The sequence below is a fragment of the Heterocephalus glaber genome, unplaced genomic scaffold (genome assembly GCF_053883595.1).
Source record: "Heterocephalus glaber isolate CG9 unplaced genomic scaffold, H.glaber_assembly_v1.0 deba00001479, whole genome shotgun sequence".
In the NCBI taxonomy this organism is placed as follows: Eukaryota; Metazoa; Chordata; class Mammalia; order Rodentia; family Bathyergidae; genus Heterocephalus; species Heterocephalus glaber.
This window is the reverse complement of record NW_028258316.1, coordinates 16,756,478-16,772,808: the sequence shown is the minus strand read 5'-3', so window position 1 is coordinate 16,772,808 and position 16,331 is coordinate 16,756,478.

The window sequence follows — 16,331 nt, the reverse complement described above, 5'->3', positions numbered from 1 at the left end:
TAGTTACTAGATGTGTGTCTTATTTTTTTCTTGGTAAGATTGACTTGGAGCTCATTGAGAATAGTGGGCATACCTAGTAACAGATAAAAGTCCATAAGCATGATCTGCACAGACAAATATGCACACAATATATTTATTGTTGTTGTAATACATGGAGACTACGAAGTAGAATGGGAACCTTCTGCTTCTTCTCAAGGGCTTACATCAAAGTGAATAAAAATAGATATGTATAGAAATAGAGGGCTTGCATCTTTTAAAATGAAGGTTTTATTATCATTCAAGTAAGGTGAGATTAACTAATCAGGAGACAGTTGATATGGAACAGATGGTTCTTTACTCTGAGTTCCCAAGAGGAAAAAGCAGGCCTTATAGTGCAGGGCCACGAGAGGAAGTGCCAGGGTCAGGAAGGAGGGAGACGGAGTGGGAGGAAAACGTGGGCAAATATATTGTGTCTCCAGTGTAATGACCAGAAGAAGCTGGCTAAACAGCTCGGGGTGGGGTAGTTTGTCATATTTCAGTGGGCTCTGAGGTATTCAGGTTGCCCTGAGTTGTACGAAACATGTAGTCAGGTGGTTGAGGTTAAAGAATGCTGACCTGGTACATCACAGCAGTGTGGCTTTCCCTGTGTGTGTGTGTGTGTGTGTGTGTGTGTGTTAGATTGTGTATGAAATACGTGCCCAGAGGTGAATTGGTTCCTATCTCTAAAGATTGGTGTCCAAATACGAATGCCCCCACCTATACAAAACAAATATTAATGGACATGAAAAACCAAATAAGCACTAATACAATCATAGTGGGGGACCTCAATACCCTACTATCACAAATAGACAGATCATCTAGACAAAAAATCAATAATGAAATTCTAGAACTGAACCAAGTTATTGAACAAATGGACATAATAGATGTTTACAGAGTGTTCCACCCCACAAAATCAGAATACACACTCTTTTCGGCTACACATGGGTCATTCTCCAGAATAATCCACATGCTAGCTCATAGGACATGTCTAAGTAAATGTAAAAGAATTGAAATTACCCCCTGTATATTATCAGACCATAGTGCAATAAAATTGGAGATCAAAAACATAAGAAACCGCAAAACCCCAACAAACACATGGAAACTGAATAACACCCTCCTGAACAACCAATGGGTCACAGAGGAAATTATAGAAGAAATTAAATGGTTTATACAAGTAAATGATAATGCCAGTACAACATACAGGAATCTGTGGGACACAATGAAAGCAGTTCTAGGTGAGAAATTCATAGCAGTGAATGCCCATATTAGGCAAACAGAGAGAACTCAGATAAATAACCTAATGCAGAAACTCAAGCTCCTAGAAAAAGAAGAACATAACAAATACAAAGCTCGTACAAAACAGGAAATTGCAAAGATCAGAGCAGAAATCAATGCAATGGAGACTAAGAGAATGATACAAAAAATTAATGAATCAAAGAGTTGGTTATTCGAAGAAATAAATAAAATCGATAAACCTTTAGCCAACCTTATCAAAAAAAGGAAAGAAAAGACTCAAATCTATGCAATTAAGAATGAAAAAGATGAAGCCACAACAAATCCAGTAGAAATCCAGAGAATCGTCATTGCCTACTTTGAGAACCTGTACTCTAATAAAATGGAAAACAGAAGAAATGGACAGATTCCTAGATACATATGAATTGCCAAAGTTAAATGAAGAAGATATAGAAATTCTAAACATCCAATTACAATGAGTTAAATTGAAAATGTAAAAAAAAAAAATTAACAACAAAGAAAAGCCCAGGTCCTGATGGCTTCACTGTTGAATTCTACAAGACATTTAAAGAATTATTGCCATTACTCTTTAAAATCATCAAGGAAATTGAAAGGGAAGCAAGGCTTCCAAATTCATTCCTGGAAGTAAGTGATTCCAAAACCAGGGAAAGACCCAACCCAAGAAGAGAACTACAGATGAATCTCCCTAATGAACATAGATGCAAAAAATCCTCAACAAGATACTGGCAAACAGAATACAGAGTGTCATCAGGAAGATCATACACCCTGACCAAGTTGGATTTAATCCAGGGATGCAAGGATGGTTCCACATCCATAAATCAATAAACGTAATACACTATATTAACAGAGTCAAGGACAAAAATCATATGATCATCTCAATAGATGCAGAAAAGGCATTCAACAAAATCCAAGACCCATTCATGATAAAAACCCTACAGAAAATTGGAATGGAAGGTCTTTATCTCAACCTGATTAAGGCTATGTATTGAAAACCAACAGCCAATATCATAATAAATGGTCAAAAACTGAAAATTTTCACACTAAAATCAGGAACAACACAAGGATGCCCCCTATCACTACTCCTGTTCAGTATAGTTCTGGAAATATTAGCCAAAGTAATTAGAAAAGAGAAAGAAATAAAAGGAATAAAGAGAGGAAAGGAAGAAGTGAAACTATCATTATTAGCTGACAATATGATACTTTACATAGAAGACCCAAAAAACTCTGCCAAAAGACTTCTAGACTTAATTGACAGATTCAGTAGAGTAGCTGGATACAAGGTCAACACTCAAAAAACAATAGCCTTCTTGTACACAAATAATAGATTCTCTGAAAGAGAAATTAAGGAAACAATTCCTTTTATTATTGCATCCAAAAAAATGAAACACCTAGGAATCAATCTAACAAAGGATGCAAAAGACCTCTACACTGATAACTACAGCACTCTGAAAAAAGAGATTGAAGAGGATATAAGGAAATGGAAAGACATCCCTTGCTCCTGGGTAGGAAGAACCAATATAGTGAAAATGGCCATACTTCCAAAACTACTATGTAGATTCAATGCAATGCCAGTTAATACTCCAACAATATACTTCACAGAACTAGAGGAAACAATCCAAAAATTCATTTGGAACCAGAAGAGACCTAGAATAGCAAAAGCAATTCTATGCAACAGTGACATGGAAGGAGGTATCACAATCCCCAACTTGAAACTATACTAAAAGCTACTGTGATAAAAACAGCATGGTACTGGCAAAAGAAAAGACCATAGGATCAGTGGAATAGATCAGAAGATGCAGAAGCAACTGCAGACATACTCAGCCACCTCATCTTTGACAAAGGAGCCAACCACCATCTTTGGAGGAAAGATAGCCTATTTAATAAATGGTGTTGGAAAAACTGGATTTCAACTTGCCAAAGATTAAAACTAGACCCATACCTATCACCATGCACTAAACTAAGATCGAAGTGGATTAACAATCTAAATATTAAAACAGAAACACTAAACTTGCTGGAAGATTAGTTAGAACTTTTGAAGACATTGGCATAGAAAAAGACTTTATGAACAAAACCGCAATAGCACAGGAACTAGCACAAAGAATCAACAACTGGGATCTCATCTTATTAAAAAGCTTCTGCACTGCAAGAGAAACCACTAACAGAGCTAAGAGACAACCCCCAATGTGGGAAAAAATGTTTACCAGCTGTACCTCAGACAAAGGTCTACTATAAAGAACTCAAAAAAATCAGACTCCCAAATTCAAAGACCCAATTCAAAAATGGGCATCTGAAATGAACAGACATTTCTCAGACAAAAAGTAAAAGCAGCAAATAAATATATGAAAAAGTGTTCAACATCACCGGTCATTCGAGAGATGCGGATGAGAACAACACTGAGATTCCAACTCACCCCAGAAAAAATGGCTGCTATCAAGAAATCAACCAATAACAAATGCTTGCAGGGGTGTGGGGAAAAAGGAATCCTTCTCCATTGTTGGTGGGAGTGCAGACTGGTGCAACCACCATGGAAATCAGTATGGTGATACCTCAAAGAACTAGGACTACAGGTCCCATTTGACCCAGCTATTCCACTGCTGGGTATCTTCCCCAAAGAATTAAAAGAGTCATGCCACAGCGATATATGTGCACCCATGTTTATAGCGGCACAGTTTGTAATAGCTAAAGCTTGGAAGCAGCCCAAGTGCCCATCAACTGGAAACTGGATAAAGATGTGGGTTTTTTTATAAAATGGAGTACTCCTCAGCCATAAAGAATGAGAAACTAGAGTCGTTTATAGCTAAATGGATGCATATCAAGGCCATACTCTTAAGTGAAATAACTAGGACTCACAAGTGTTAATCCCGAAGTTTCTCTAGTTTGAGAAACTGAAATTGTAAATAAGGGTTAAAATGATTAAAATGAATAATTGATTATTTGAAATAGGAGAAAAGGTCTGAAGAGGTAGGGGTGAAGAGAGGGGAAGGGGAAAGGAAAGAAGGGAAAGGAAAAATTATGAGAAAAAAAATGGAAATGATGTCTATGTAAATAGGAAGTGTGCAGGGGTGAAGGGTGCACAGGTAGTGGCTAAAGTATAAGAACCAAGATAAATCATGTACAGGTATAAGCACCCAATGATAAATGTAAACATATTGTATACCTAAAATGTACCAATAAAAGAACTTAAGAATAATAATTAAAAAAAGATTAGTGTCTTTAAGGCTGGGGATTTAGCTCAGTGTTTCTGCCACCTGCCTCATAAGTGCAAGTTCCCGAGTTCGATCCCCAGTTCCCAAAAAAAAAAAAAAAAAAAAAAAAATGATTGGTGTCTTTGGAAGGGTTGGTTTTCCTTGAATCAGTAAAAATTCACATGCAAAAATCTGAAATAAAAAAAAAATTACTGAAAGCCAAGGTAAGCAGATAGTCTTTATTTCTGGTTGGAGTGGGTGTATTATAAGAGATAAACAGGCCCAGAGCTTGATTTCAGGCATCATACTGACACTGAACAACTGTGAGGCCTCATGCGTATCTCATTAACTCTCTGAGTGTCAGTTTCCTATCATGACAAACAACAGCTCTGGCTTTCTAACTGTACTCTCCACAATCACAGCAGACTCAATCAAGAAAGCCAGAAGGCCAACCAAGAAGAACTGATGTTGAGGCTTTTACCCCAGCTTTGGTCCAATTAACAATGCCTTTATCCATCATACACACTGGCGGGAAATACTCCCGTGTGATGACATGCACGCGTTCTCCTGTTCTCTAGTAAAGCTCCAAGTGTGAGAACAATTTGAGGAAGACACAGAACTTTCTTTTTTATTTTTCCTTCTCCCTTTTCCTGCCATTACTGTTTTAGGAAATTATCCTGGGTATATGGGATATCTAGGCCCAGAGCAAATGGCCAGAAGTAAGGAAAATCCTCTGCAGTGTTTGCAGTAAGTTTCAAGAGTGTCCTCATGGTAAACCACCAAATGTTGCAATTTGCATTGCTGCAAAGGATTCTCAATGTTCTCTCCTGCATCTGTCTCTCATTACAGCTCCCAACTTAACCCCCTTACACTGTTGACATCTTTCAGCCAATAGTAATCCCCAGACCACTCATTCATGCACTGCAAAATAATGGCAGTCTCATTCAACATAGATTTGACCAGAAGGCTGGGTTGCTAGGTGCCCACAGCAAAGGCAGCAATTAGCAAGCCATTATCTGCATTTTTTTCTGCAGCATCTTTGAAATCTTTCCCCATTCTTCATTCCTGATTTTGATGTTTTGGTTCATACCTCAGTGGCTCTCATCTGGCCCTTTTCAGCAGCTTTTGAACAATTCTCTCCACTTCCAATATCTCCCTTCTCCAAATCACCTTGTGTATACTAGGAATTAAATCATGGCCTTATGAAAAACTGTTGCTCAAGACCCTATTAGTTTTAGAAGTATTTCCTTGCTTTTTGTTCACATCATCAAAGATTTTATAGGATCTAAATATTGGCCTCAGTCTACCTCACTACCCCTTACCAACCTATGTACCAGGTACATTGGGTGATATTCTCTTTCTTTTTTCATTTAGTCAACTATCAGTATATTCCTCTTTTCAAGTCTTGAGAATGTTGAATTTTCCCCTAAAACTGTGCCTGTATTCAAAAGCAACATACCTTGTCACAGGAGTTGCTTTATATTCCAGTTCCTTTATACATTGTTCCTTCTACTTATGACTTTAATTCATCTCTAAAATACATATATTATTTAGAGCAGTGCTTTGCTATCATAGGGTTACATTAAAATCAATTTAATAAAATTTGAAGAGTACTGAAATGTTTCCATTTCTGAGGCTCATTACACTTAATATTTTTCTTTTATTTATTTTGTTGCAATGCCAGTATAAGGCAAGTAGTAGAGTACTAATCCTTTCCTTTTCTCCATTGCTTCCTAGGCTCACTTTAGTTAGGTTTGCATAAGTCTTCCGAAATGATGTGAGCATCAGCTATTCCCCAACTCTCATCACTTCCTCCACTTAGGCCATTAGAAATATTCACTAATGATCACTTCTCTTTACTTAGTCTACAATGCCCCCTTTTCCTCTTGCCTTCTTGTTTTAATAGTACATGTTTGTAGTATATAATGTCACATTCCTTGCTTGGAATTGATACATGTCTGTGCATCTCAATTCTTCTCTCTCTCTTTTTAAATTCCCTACCCCTCTCTTCCCTACCTGTTCCTCCAAACTCTGTCGCTTTCCCACTTATGACAGCTCTATTTTCATCACTTTTCCCCTTCACTTCTAGTTCTTGCATTTCCTTTCCCTCACCTTCCTCCTGCTTCCTCCATCTCTTCTTTCTGTCCATCTAAAGAGCTCCCTACTTCTGATGTCATGCAACACATACTGCTTGTTTTCACCCTACCTTACTAACATTTCTTTCTCAGTTGCCTTTGTCACACTTTTGCAACCTGAACTCTAATATCTGATGTGGGCAAGGGACCAATTCTGGTCATTTCTGATTGTATATCTAAGCTTTCTCCCTGGTCGGGCTCATTCAGCTCTTCTGTATCATGATGTTAAATGCCATTTGATCGTCTGTGGGCACCACAATTTATCTTTGGTATTGACTGTTTTGAGCACCACACTATTGTATAAAATGTCTCTATACATGTATTTTAGTTTTTGGCTATATGAAAGATCATGATTTATCAAACACAGAATTTTGTAGGTTTTTCTCACCCACTGATGCATTTATGCTCTAGTCATTGTCCCTTTCATATGTGACCCTCAGTTCTTAACATCTGGAAGTCAATCTCTGTTTCTTTCTCCTTCAAACTGTATCATTCTGTCATTAAATTCTGTCAGATGAATATCCACAACAGTGCTCAAAATTGATTCACACTTTCTCTTCTCCACTATTATTGCTTTATCTCAAGTCACCACCGTTTCTTGGAATTATTTTAACACTCCTTATTGGTCTTACACTCTTGTCCTATGAAATATATCAGTCACAGAGAAGCCTGAGTGGTCTTTGACAAACAAGCCAGAGTGATCTTTTGGAGATATCCCATTGTGTAATTTACCTTCTTAAAATCCTCCAAATGTTTCCTGTGACATTGAAACAAACAAATTTTTCACCCTGATCTACAAGTAGATCATAAAGCTTCTTAAATAATCAAGTCCCTCATTGCCTTTCTAGAATCTCTTATACTCTTTGCTTTCCCCTCTGATTTCTACTCACAACTTTAATCTCTTAAGAGTCAGATATCCTTGGGTGCTACCTTTTTCCACTTACAAGAATTACTTTTTCTCATGTATTTCAAGGTAGCTCTTTCTTGTCTATTATATCTCAGTACTACACACCACAATCCAATCTAAAGTAATCAATCACTTACTGTCTATCACATCAACATATTTATTTTCTTCACAAAACTTATCCCTATCTTAACTTATTTGCTTATTAGTATGTATGATCTCACCTGATTAGAATAGAAACCTTAGGAAATTAAAGAACTTATAAAATTTACAGTTTTCCTCTTTGGAAAAGTGTCCCACTTATTGTAGGTGTTAGTTTATTATTGATTATTAAATAATTCAGAACAAGACTTTGAAAATCATAGAAAATTTGATTTAAATTCTTCCATTCCCTTTTAAAGTGACCCTGGGAAAATCATTTCACCCTTTTGAGACTTCTTTTCCTCTTTTCAAACATAAAGAAAACAGTACCTTTTATATTTTTATTGCGAAGCTTAATTAAAAATGTGTGACTGAAATCCTTGGTGTGGTGTCTCAAACTTGGAAAGTACTCAATGTAGGTGGTTTATATTCTTATTATAATTATTACCATTATTATTTTGGTATTACCTTAACGCTTAAGATATTACCTCATGATTAGTTTCATTTCTTTGGATTAAGCATAATACACTTTTAGACATGATTGTTACTTACACAAACTTATAAATTCATTGTCAGTCATCACCTCTTTAAGTAGTTATAACTAGAGTTATCTCTGCTACTTCACTTAGACAGTTAGTTATTCATGTATATCATACATCACTGTAAAACATTGTCCTTAAACATGAACCATTATTTAGCTCATAACTTTATGTCTTGGTAATTTGTGCTGTTTCTCCTGCTGCTTCTGACCAGGTTCATTTATGCATCTGTGGTCACTGCTGGTCAAAATGTGAGCTTCGCATTCAAGACTATGCCGGTTGTCATTTATGATGACAGGCAAATCCAGTCTCCATTTCTGTCATTCTCCATCCAGCAGGCTGCCAGTGCTCATATAGGGTAAAAAGAATGGAAGAGTAAAACCTGCAAGGCTTCTTAAGGCTAGACTTCCAATTAGCAAAATTTCTCTTCCTCCACATGCTTTTGATCAAAATCATTCACAAGGGCAGTCGAGATACGAAGGGTGGAGAAGCTGATCCAAAGTATTGTGTCTATTTTTGCAATCTCCAATAATTAAATAATCTGAGTAAAGTGTTACATGTGTTAGTAAATATAGTAATATCCAGAGTAGTCAGCTCCCACCATTCCTCATGTTATGATGCACAACTTACATTCTATCCACTCCATTCCCCTTTCATCTTCCCATACCACTGTGTAATAAATGTCATTTCCCATTGTCTTCACTGACTTGTGTTATACAGTTTTACAGAGGGCTCATATCCTGATCACATCTATCACAGTTTTAAAGATCTACAATTCTTTTATCTCATCTAACATGTTCTGTCCTCTGCTCTATTCTTCCAGGATTGAATTTAAAAGGGATTGATTGCCCAATGATCAATTCATTCAATTATATTACTAAGTAATGAAGATTACCTATCTTGGAACAAAAGGACAATGTTTTTGATCTTCATATTCCAAAGTGTGCAAAAGACTAGAATTTCAGGTAAAGTGACTAGGTCAGGAAAAAAAATATGGAACAAAAGAGTGTTGTTTTTAATTTGGGAATTAAGTAACACATTCTTTTTATGCATAAACTTAACTATTTCTCATATTCCAACAGTCATGGCATGGGTAAGACTTTGAGGCAATAGTGGCATATGTGACAGAAAGCTTTTGTCATCATCTCAGTGAACCACAGGGTGTATACTGGGCTTTCTATATGAACCACATGTCCGTATATTTCAAAAACATCTGGGAAATCCAGTACCTAAATTAGTCACGCTGATGACTTGGCATCCTATAGATCAAGTACATAAATAATTGACAGAACAAATTGAAATTACTGAGGTTCAGGATGTGATGTGAAGAAACCGACTGGGCTAGGAGAGGATGGGCTTGAGAGGTTGGAGATGCCTGGCTGGATGTGTGGAGCAGATGGGTAACCCACTGGTGTGTGGTCCTCTTCACAAAGGCAATAATGCATGCAGTGGCTGTGGACAGAGGGCTCTTTTTCAAAGATATAGTGAGTGTCAGCTGGCTGGCTACAACCAGACAAAGCAATATTCCATGTAAGCATAAGCCATCCTCCCAGAGGGTCCAGCTGAAGGATTCCTGGTGAGTGGACCATTGTCTTTCACATGAATAAAACAAACTTGACAAAGCACTTTCACAAAAGCTGTCTCATTATAATGGAACATTATTTTGTTTCACTTTTATCAACACATCATATATGAGAAAATTGAAGAAAGTTTACTGATTTGTCCAAGGTCACTTAGAAAATAGCTGAGGCAGGTATTGAATATATATATCTAGTGTCTGAGATATTGTTTCCTTTACAGATGTAAAAGAGGCTGCCTTTAGGAGTGACATACAATTAAAGGGAGAATGCAATTGCTGATATCTAACACTGAAACTATATAGAAAAGGTGAAGAGAGAAGACACCACAACTGTTCTTCATGACTATTTGGAGTTGAAATTATATTAGGCAAATCCTTTTCCAAAATGAGGGATTTTCTTTTCATTTGTCTATAGCAATTCAAAAAGTGAGGAAGAACAAAAAACAATTTTCCATGTATAATGGAAGCAAATTCATCAAGAATGATAGCAACAAGATTATTCTCTTTGGTTGCTCAAAAATATTTTGCCCCTCCCAAATGACAGTTTCATAGTATACTGGATTAAAAATCATCATGACTGACTTTGTATGTTTTCCCTTTGTTGTCATTCTTCACCCTGTGACCACTTGCCACCCAAAAGAAGAAGTTAGGCTGTAAAAATCCCAGTTGTACCCTTTAAAAAGGCAAGACATTTTCTTCTTGGTACTCAGTTGCTGTCATATGAGAACTACAAAGTGCAGCAATTAGCCATGGGTAGGTTCAACAGTTCAACCGAATTCCTACTCAGTTTCCAGGATGAACTTGCAGGATGAGTAAACCATCTTTCTAGCCAAGTCAAGCTCCTAGAAGACTCCAACTTCATTCAGCATCAAATGGTGTTATGGTTTAGATTAAAATGTCCCCCAAAAGTTTCAGTGTGATTAGTGGGTGATTGTATTACAGGAGCACTGCATTCATCAGAGCCTTCATCTATTGATGAGTTCAGTAGCTAAATGTACAGTTAGGATGGAGAGCCTGGTCAAAGGGGCAGTTCACATAGAGTGTGACTTGGGTGGGTGTACTCTTGTCACTTGTTCCGCCCTTCCCTTTCCATTTCTGGACTGACATGAATGCATGAATGGACCACCTTTACCCCTACCATGCCCATCTGCTGACAGTCTGCTGATCATGGACAAAATAAACTTCTCCTACTTTAAATTGTAAGTCTTGGGTGTTTTGTCCTTGCAATGGGAAAGTGAATGAGATACACAGAGGCAAAATCACTCAGGTGAGCTCAGACAACCCAAATCACCATAAAGGATAATGACATGGCTTGTGTTTTAAGCCAACAAGTTTTGGGAAGTGTACATACTTTGGAACTAAAAAGTAGGCAGAACATGATTGAACTCCAAGGTAATTATTAATAGTTTGGAAGAAGAGGAAGAAAATTTTTGTTTGAAACTGTCATATAGTGGTGAATGCTTAGCAACATTTTCACCCAAGTTAATATAGAAAGTAGAATGGTCCCTAGTGAATTTGTAGAGTTACTTTGACATGAATGTCCAAGAGGTATTTATTTATTTTAGCTTCATGTGATGAAGTCCAAAAAGGGGGGATGATAAAAATATATTAAATCAAGGATGGAGTTTTCAGTTTTCAAGAAGAATCTAGGGAAATATATATATATTTTTTTAATTAGAACTTACCATAAGAAAAAACTGTGTATGAGTGCTTGGGTTTACACCCAGTCAGCTCTCAGTCAAGTGCCTGCACCAATCTACAGCCAGGGGTAAAGCCTCTTAGAGGTTCAAGTCAGTTTAGCTCCCAGATGCCTTTGCACCCACCAGCATTCAATAAAGTAGAAGAATGACAAGGCATAGTCCAATTACCCTAAACACTTGTGAAAGAATAACTTGATGGTTGATTTTAGATATGTTATACTTCGAATTCAGAGTTTTCCAAATGAAAACACTGACATCTCAATTATGATGAAGCAACTTGTACAAGATTATAAATATTGTTAGTGGGCTGGGGATTTAGCTCAGTGGTTCGTTCCACCGCCTGCCTCGCAAGCGCAAGGATCCAAGTTCGATCCCTGGTACCAAAAAATAAATAAATAAATAAATAAATAAATAAATAAATATTGTTAGTGACAGAGATTCCTGTTTTCTAATTCCAACTAAAATCATTCCTTATACCTGGCTCTTTTAGCCATTTTTTTTTATATTCTCTGACCTTGTTCTCTGTAATATTAACAGTATGTCAGCAAAACTTACACTGACTCAACTCTTTTGCCTCAAGCTTCTCTGGAAAATCATTAAATTAGTTACCCCCCAAGAATACAGGAAAATTGTTAGGGCTCAAAACAACAATCTCTCAACTGTACCTGTAGCATTAAACATGTTGCTAAACACATCATATGTATTTGACAAGAAAAGATTTATTTCTAAATTTTTTCCAGGTTTAGATAAATTTAATAGTTCAATTCTAAAATGAAAGTTATTATAGATGAAATAACTAAATTTCCTAACACTTGATTTTTGATACATTGCACTAGTTTTCTAAAACAACTCTGAGGAACTAGTATTTACAGATGAGTATTTATGAAAAACCTGCCATCAGTGTGTATCTGTTTATGTGTGTGTGTGTGTGTGTGTGTGTGTGTGTGTGAGTATACATACATACATATGGAACCCAAGATACATGAAGTAGGAAACACTCGGTATGTCATATCTTAAAAGTAGAACTAGAATGCAGAGTATGAGATTTGGGTTTATAAATGCTTTTCAAAGCATGGGGTTTACCAGCAATATGCTGTATACAAGAAACACACCTAACTCAAAAGGAAATCCATAGGCTGAAAGTAAAAGAATGGAAAACAGTTCTCCACATGACAGGAACCCAGAAAAAAGCAGGCTTAGCAATCTTATTTGCAGACAAAGTTCATTTCAAACCAAAACTAATTAAGAGAGACAAAGATGGTCACTACGTCCTTGTGAAAGGAACAATCCAAGAGGAAGAGATGACAATCCTAAATATATATGCACCAAATACGAATGCCCCCACCTATACAAAACAAATATTAATGGAAATGAAACCAAATAAGCAGTAATACAACTGTAGTGGGGGACCTCAACACCCCTCTATCACAAATAGATAAACTGGAAAAAAATTAACAATAAAATTCTAGAACTGAACCAAGCTATTGAACAAATGGACTTAATAGATGTTTAGAGAGTGTACCACCCCACAAAATCTGAATACACATTCTTTTCGGCTGCACACAGGTCATTCTCCAGAATAGACCACATGCTAGCTCATAGGACATATCTAAGTAAATGTAAAAGAATAGAAGTTACCCCTTGTGTATTTTAGACCATAGTGCAATAAAATTGGAGATCAATAACATAAGAAACTGCAAAACCCCAACAAACACATGGAAACTGTATAACACCCTCTTGAACAACCAATGAGTCACAGAATTAATTAAAGAAGAAATTAAACAGTTTCTACAAATAAATGAAAAGGGCAGTACAACATACAGGAATCTATAGGACACAATGAAAGCAGTCCTACGTGGGAAATTCATAGCAGTGAATGCCTATATTAGGAAAACAGAGAAAACTCAGATAAATAACTTAATGCAGAACCTCAAGCTCCTAGAAAAAGAAGAGCATAACGAATCCAAAGCTCCAACAAGAGAGGAAATTATAGATTAGGGCAGAAATCAATGCAATGAAGACTAAGAGAATGATACAAAAAAAAATCAATGAATCAAAGAGTTGGTTTTTTGAAAGAATAAATAAAATTGATAAACCTTTAGCCAACCTTATCAAAAAAAGGAAAGAAAAGACTCAAATCTATGCAATTAAGAATGAAAAAGGTGAAGCCCCAACAAATCCAGCAGAAATCCAGAGAATCATCAATACCTACTTTGAGAATCTGTACTCTAATAAAATGGAAAACACAGAAGAAATGGACAGATTCCTAGATACATATGAATTGCCAAAATTAAATGAAGAAGATATAGAAATTCTAAACACCTCACTAACAATGAGTGAAATTGAAAATGTAATAAAAAATTTAACAACAAAGAAAAGCCCAAGTCCTGATGGCTTCACTGCTGAATTCTATAAGACATTTAAAGAAGAACTATCACCACTACTATTTAAACTCATCAAGGAAATTGAAAGGGAAGCAAGGCTTCCAAATTCATTCCTGGAAGCAAGTGGTACTTTGATCCCCAAACCAAGAAAGACCCAAGCCAAAAAGAGAACAATAGACCAATCTGCTTAATGAACATAGATGCAAAAATCCTCCACAAGATACTGGCAAACAGAATACAGAGGGTCATCAAGAAGATCATACACCCTGACCAAGCTGGATTTATCCCAGGCACACAAGGACGGTTCAACATCCATAAATCAATAAATGTAATACACTATATTAACAGTCAAGGACAAAAACCATATGATCATCTCAATAGATGCAGAAAAGGCATTTCACAAACTCCAACACCCATTCTTGATAAAAACCCTACAGAAAATTGGAATAGGTCTTTATCTCAACCTGATTAAAGCTATCTATAAAAAAAAACAGCCAACATCATACTAAATGGTCAAAAACTGAAAACTTTCATGCTAAAATCAGGAACAAGACAAGGATGCCCACTATCACCACTCCTGTTCAATATTGTTCTGGAAACATTAGCCATAGCAATTAGACAAGAGAAAGAGATAAAAGGAATAAAGAGAGGAAAGGAAGAAGTGAAACTGTCATTATTTGCTGATGATATGATACATTACATAGAAGATCCAAAAAACTCAGTCAAAAGTCTGCTAGACCTAATTGACAGATTCAGTAGAGTAGCTGGATACAAGGTCAACACTCAGAAAATAATAGCCTTCTTATACTCAAATAGCAGACCCATTGAGAGAGAAATTCAGGAAATAATTCCTTTTACAATAGCATTTAAAAAAGTGAAATATCTAGGAATCAACCTAACAAAGGAAGCAAAAGACCTTTATAGTGAAAACTGTAGCTCTCTGAAAAAGGAGATTAAAGAGGATATAAGAAAATGGAAAGATATCCCTTGTTCCTGGTAGGAAGAACCAATATAGTGAAAATGGCTATACTTCCCAAACTACTATATAGATTTAATGCAATGCCAATTGACATTCCAAGAATATACTTCACAGAACTAGAGGAAACAATCCAAAAATTCATTTGGAAGCAGGAGAAACCTAGAATAGCAAAAGCAATTCTAGGCAACAGAGACATGACTGGTATCACAATTCCCAACTTGAAACTATACTACAAAGCTACTGTGATAAAAGCAGTATGGTACTGGCAAGAAACAGGCCCAAAGATCAGTGGAATAGATTTGAAGATGCAGAAACAACTCCAGACATACTCAGCCACCTCATCTTTGAAAAAGGAGCCAAACACCCTCATTGGAGGAAAGATAGCCTATTTAAAAAATGTTGTTCGAAAAACTGTATTTCAACCTGCCAAACATTAAAACTAGACCCATACCTATCACCGCGCACTAAACTAAGATTGAAGTGGATTACATATCTAAATATTAAGTCAGAAAAACTAAACTTGCTGGGAGATAAGTTAGGTAGAATGCTTGATGACATTGACATAGGAAAAGACTTTATGAACAAATCTTCAGTAGCACGGGAGCTAGCACAAAGAATCAACAACTGGCATCTCATCTTATTAAAAAGCTTCTGCACTGCAAGAGAAACTACCAACAGAGATGAGACAACCTACAATGTGGGAAGAAATATTTAGCAGCTGTACCTCAGACAAAGGTCTACTATTGAGAATATATAAAGAACTGAAAAAAATCAGACCCCCAAGTTCAAGGACCCAATTCAAAAATGGGCATCTGGAATGAACAGATATTTCTCAGACAAAAAAGTAAAAACAACAAATAAATACATGAAAAAATGTTCAACATCATTGGTCATTTGAGAGATGCAGAGGAAAACAACACTGAGAGTCCACCTCACCCCAGAAAGAATGGCTTCTATCAAGAAATCAACCAATAACAAATGCTGGTGAGGGTGTGGAGAGAAGGGAACCCTTCTCCATTGTTGGTGAGAATGTAGACTGGTGCAACCACTGTGGAAATCCGTATGGAGTTAGCTCAAAGAACTAGGACTAGAGGTCCCATTTGACCCAGCTATTCCCCTACTGGGTATCTTCCTCGAAGAATTAAAAGAATCATACCACAGCGATATATGTGCACCCATGTTTATAGCAGCAGAGTTTGTAATAGCTAAAGCTTGGAAATAGCCCAAGCGCCCATCAACTTGAAACTGCATAATGAAGATGTGTTTTTTTTTTTATAAAATAGAGTACTACTCAGCCATAAAGAATAAGAAACTAGAGACATTTATAGCTAAATGGATGCATATTGAGGCCATCCTCTTAAGTGAAATAAATAGCAGACACATGTGTAAATACCGAATAATTTCTCTAGTGTGAGAAATTGAAAGTGTAAATAAGGATGAAAATGATTAAAATGAATAATTGATAATTTGAAATAATAATAGTTCCAAGGGTTTCGGGATGGTGGGAGGGGAA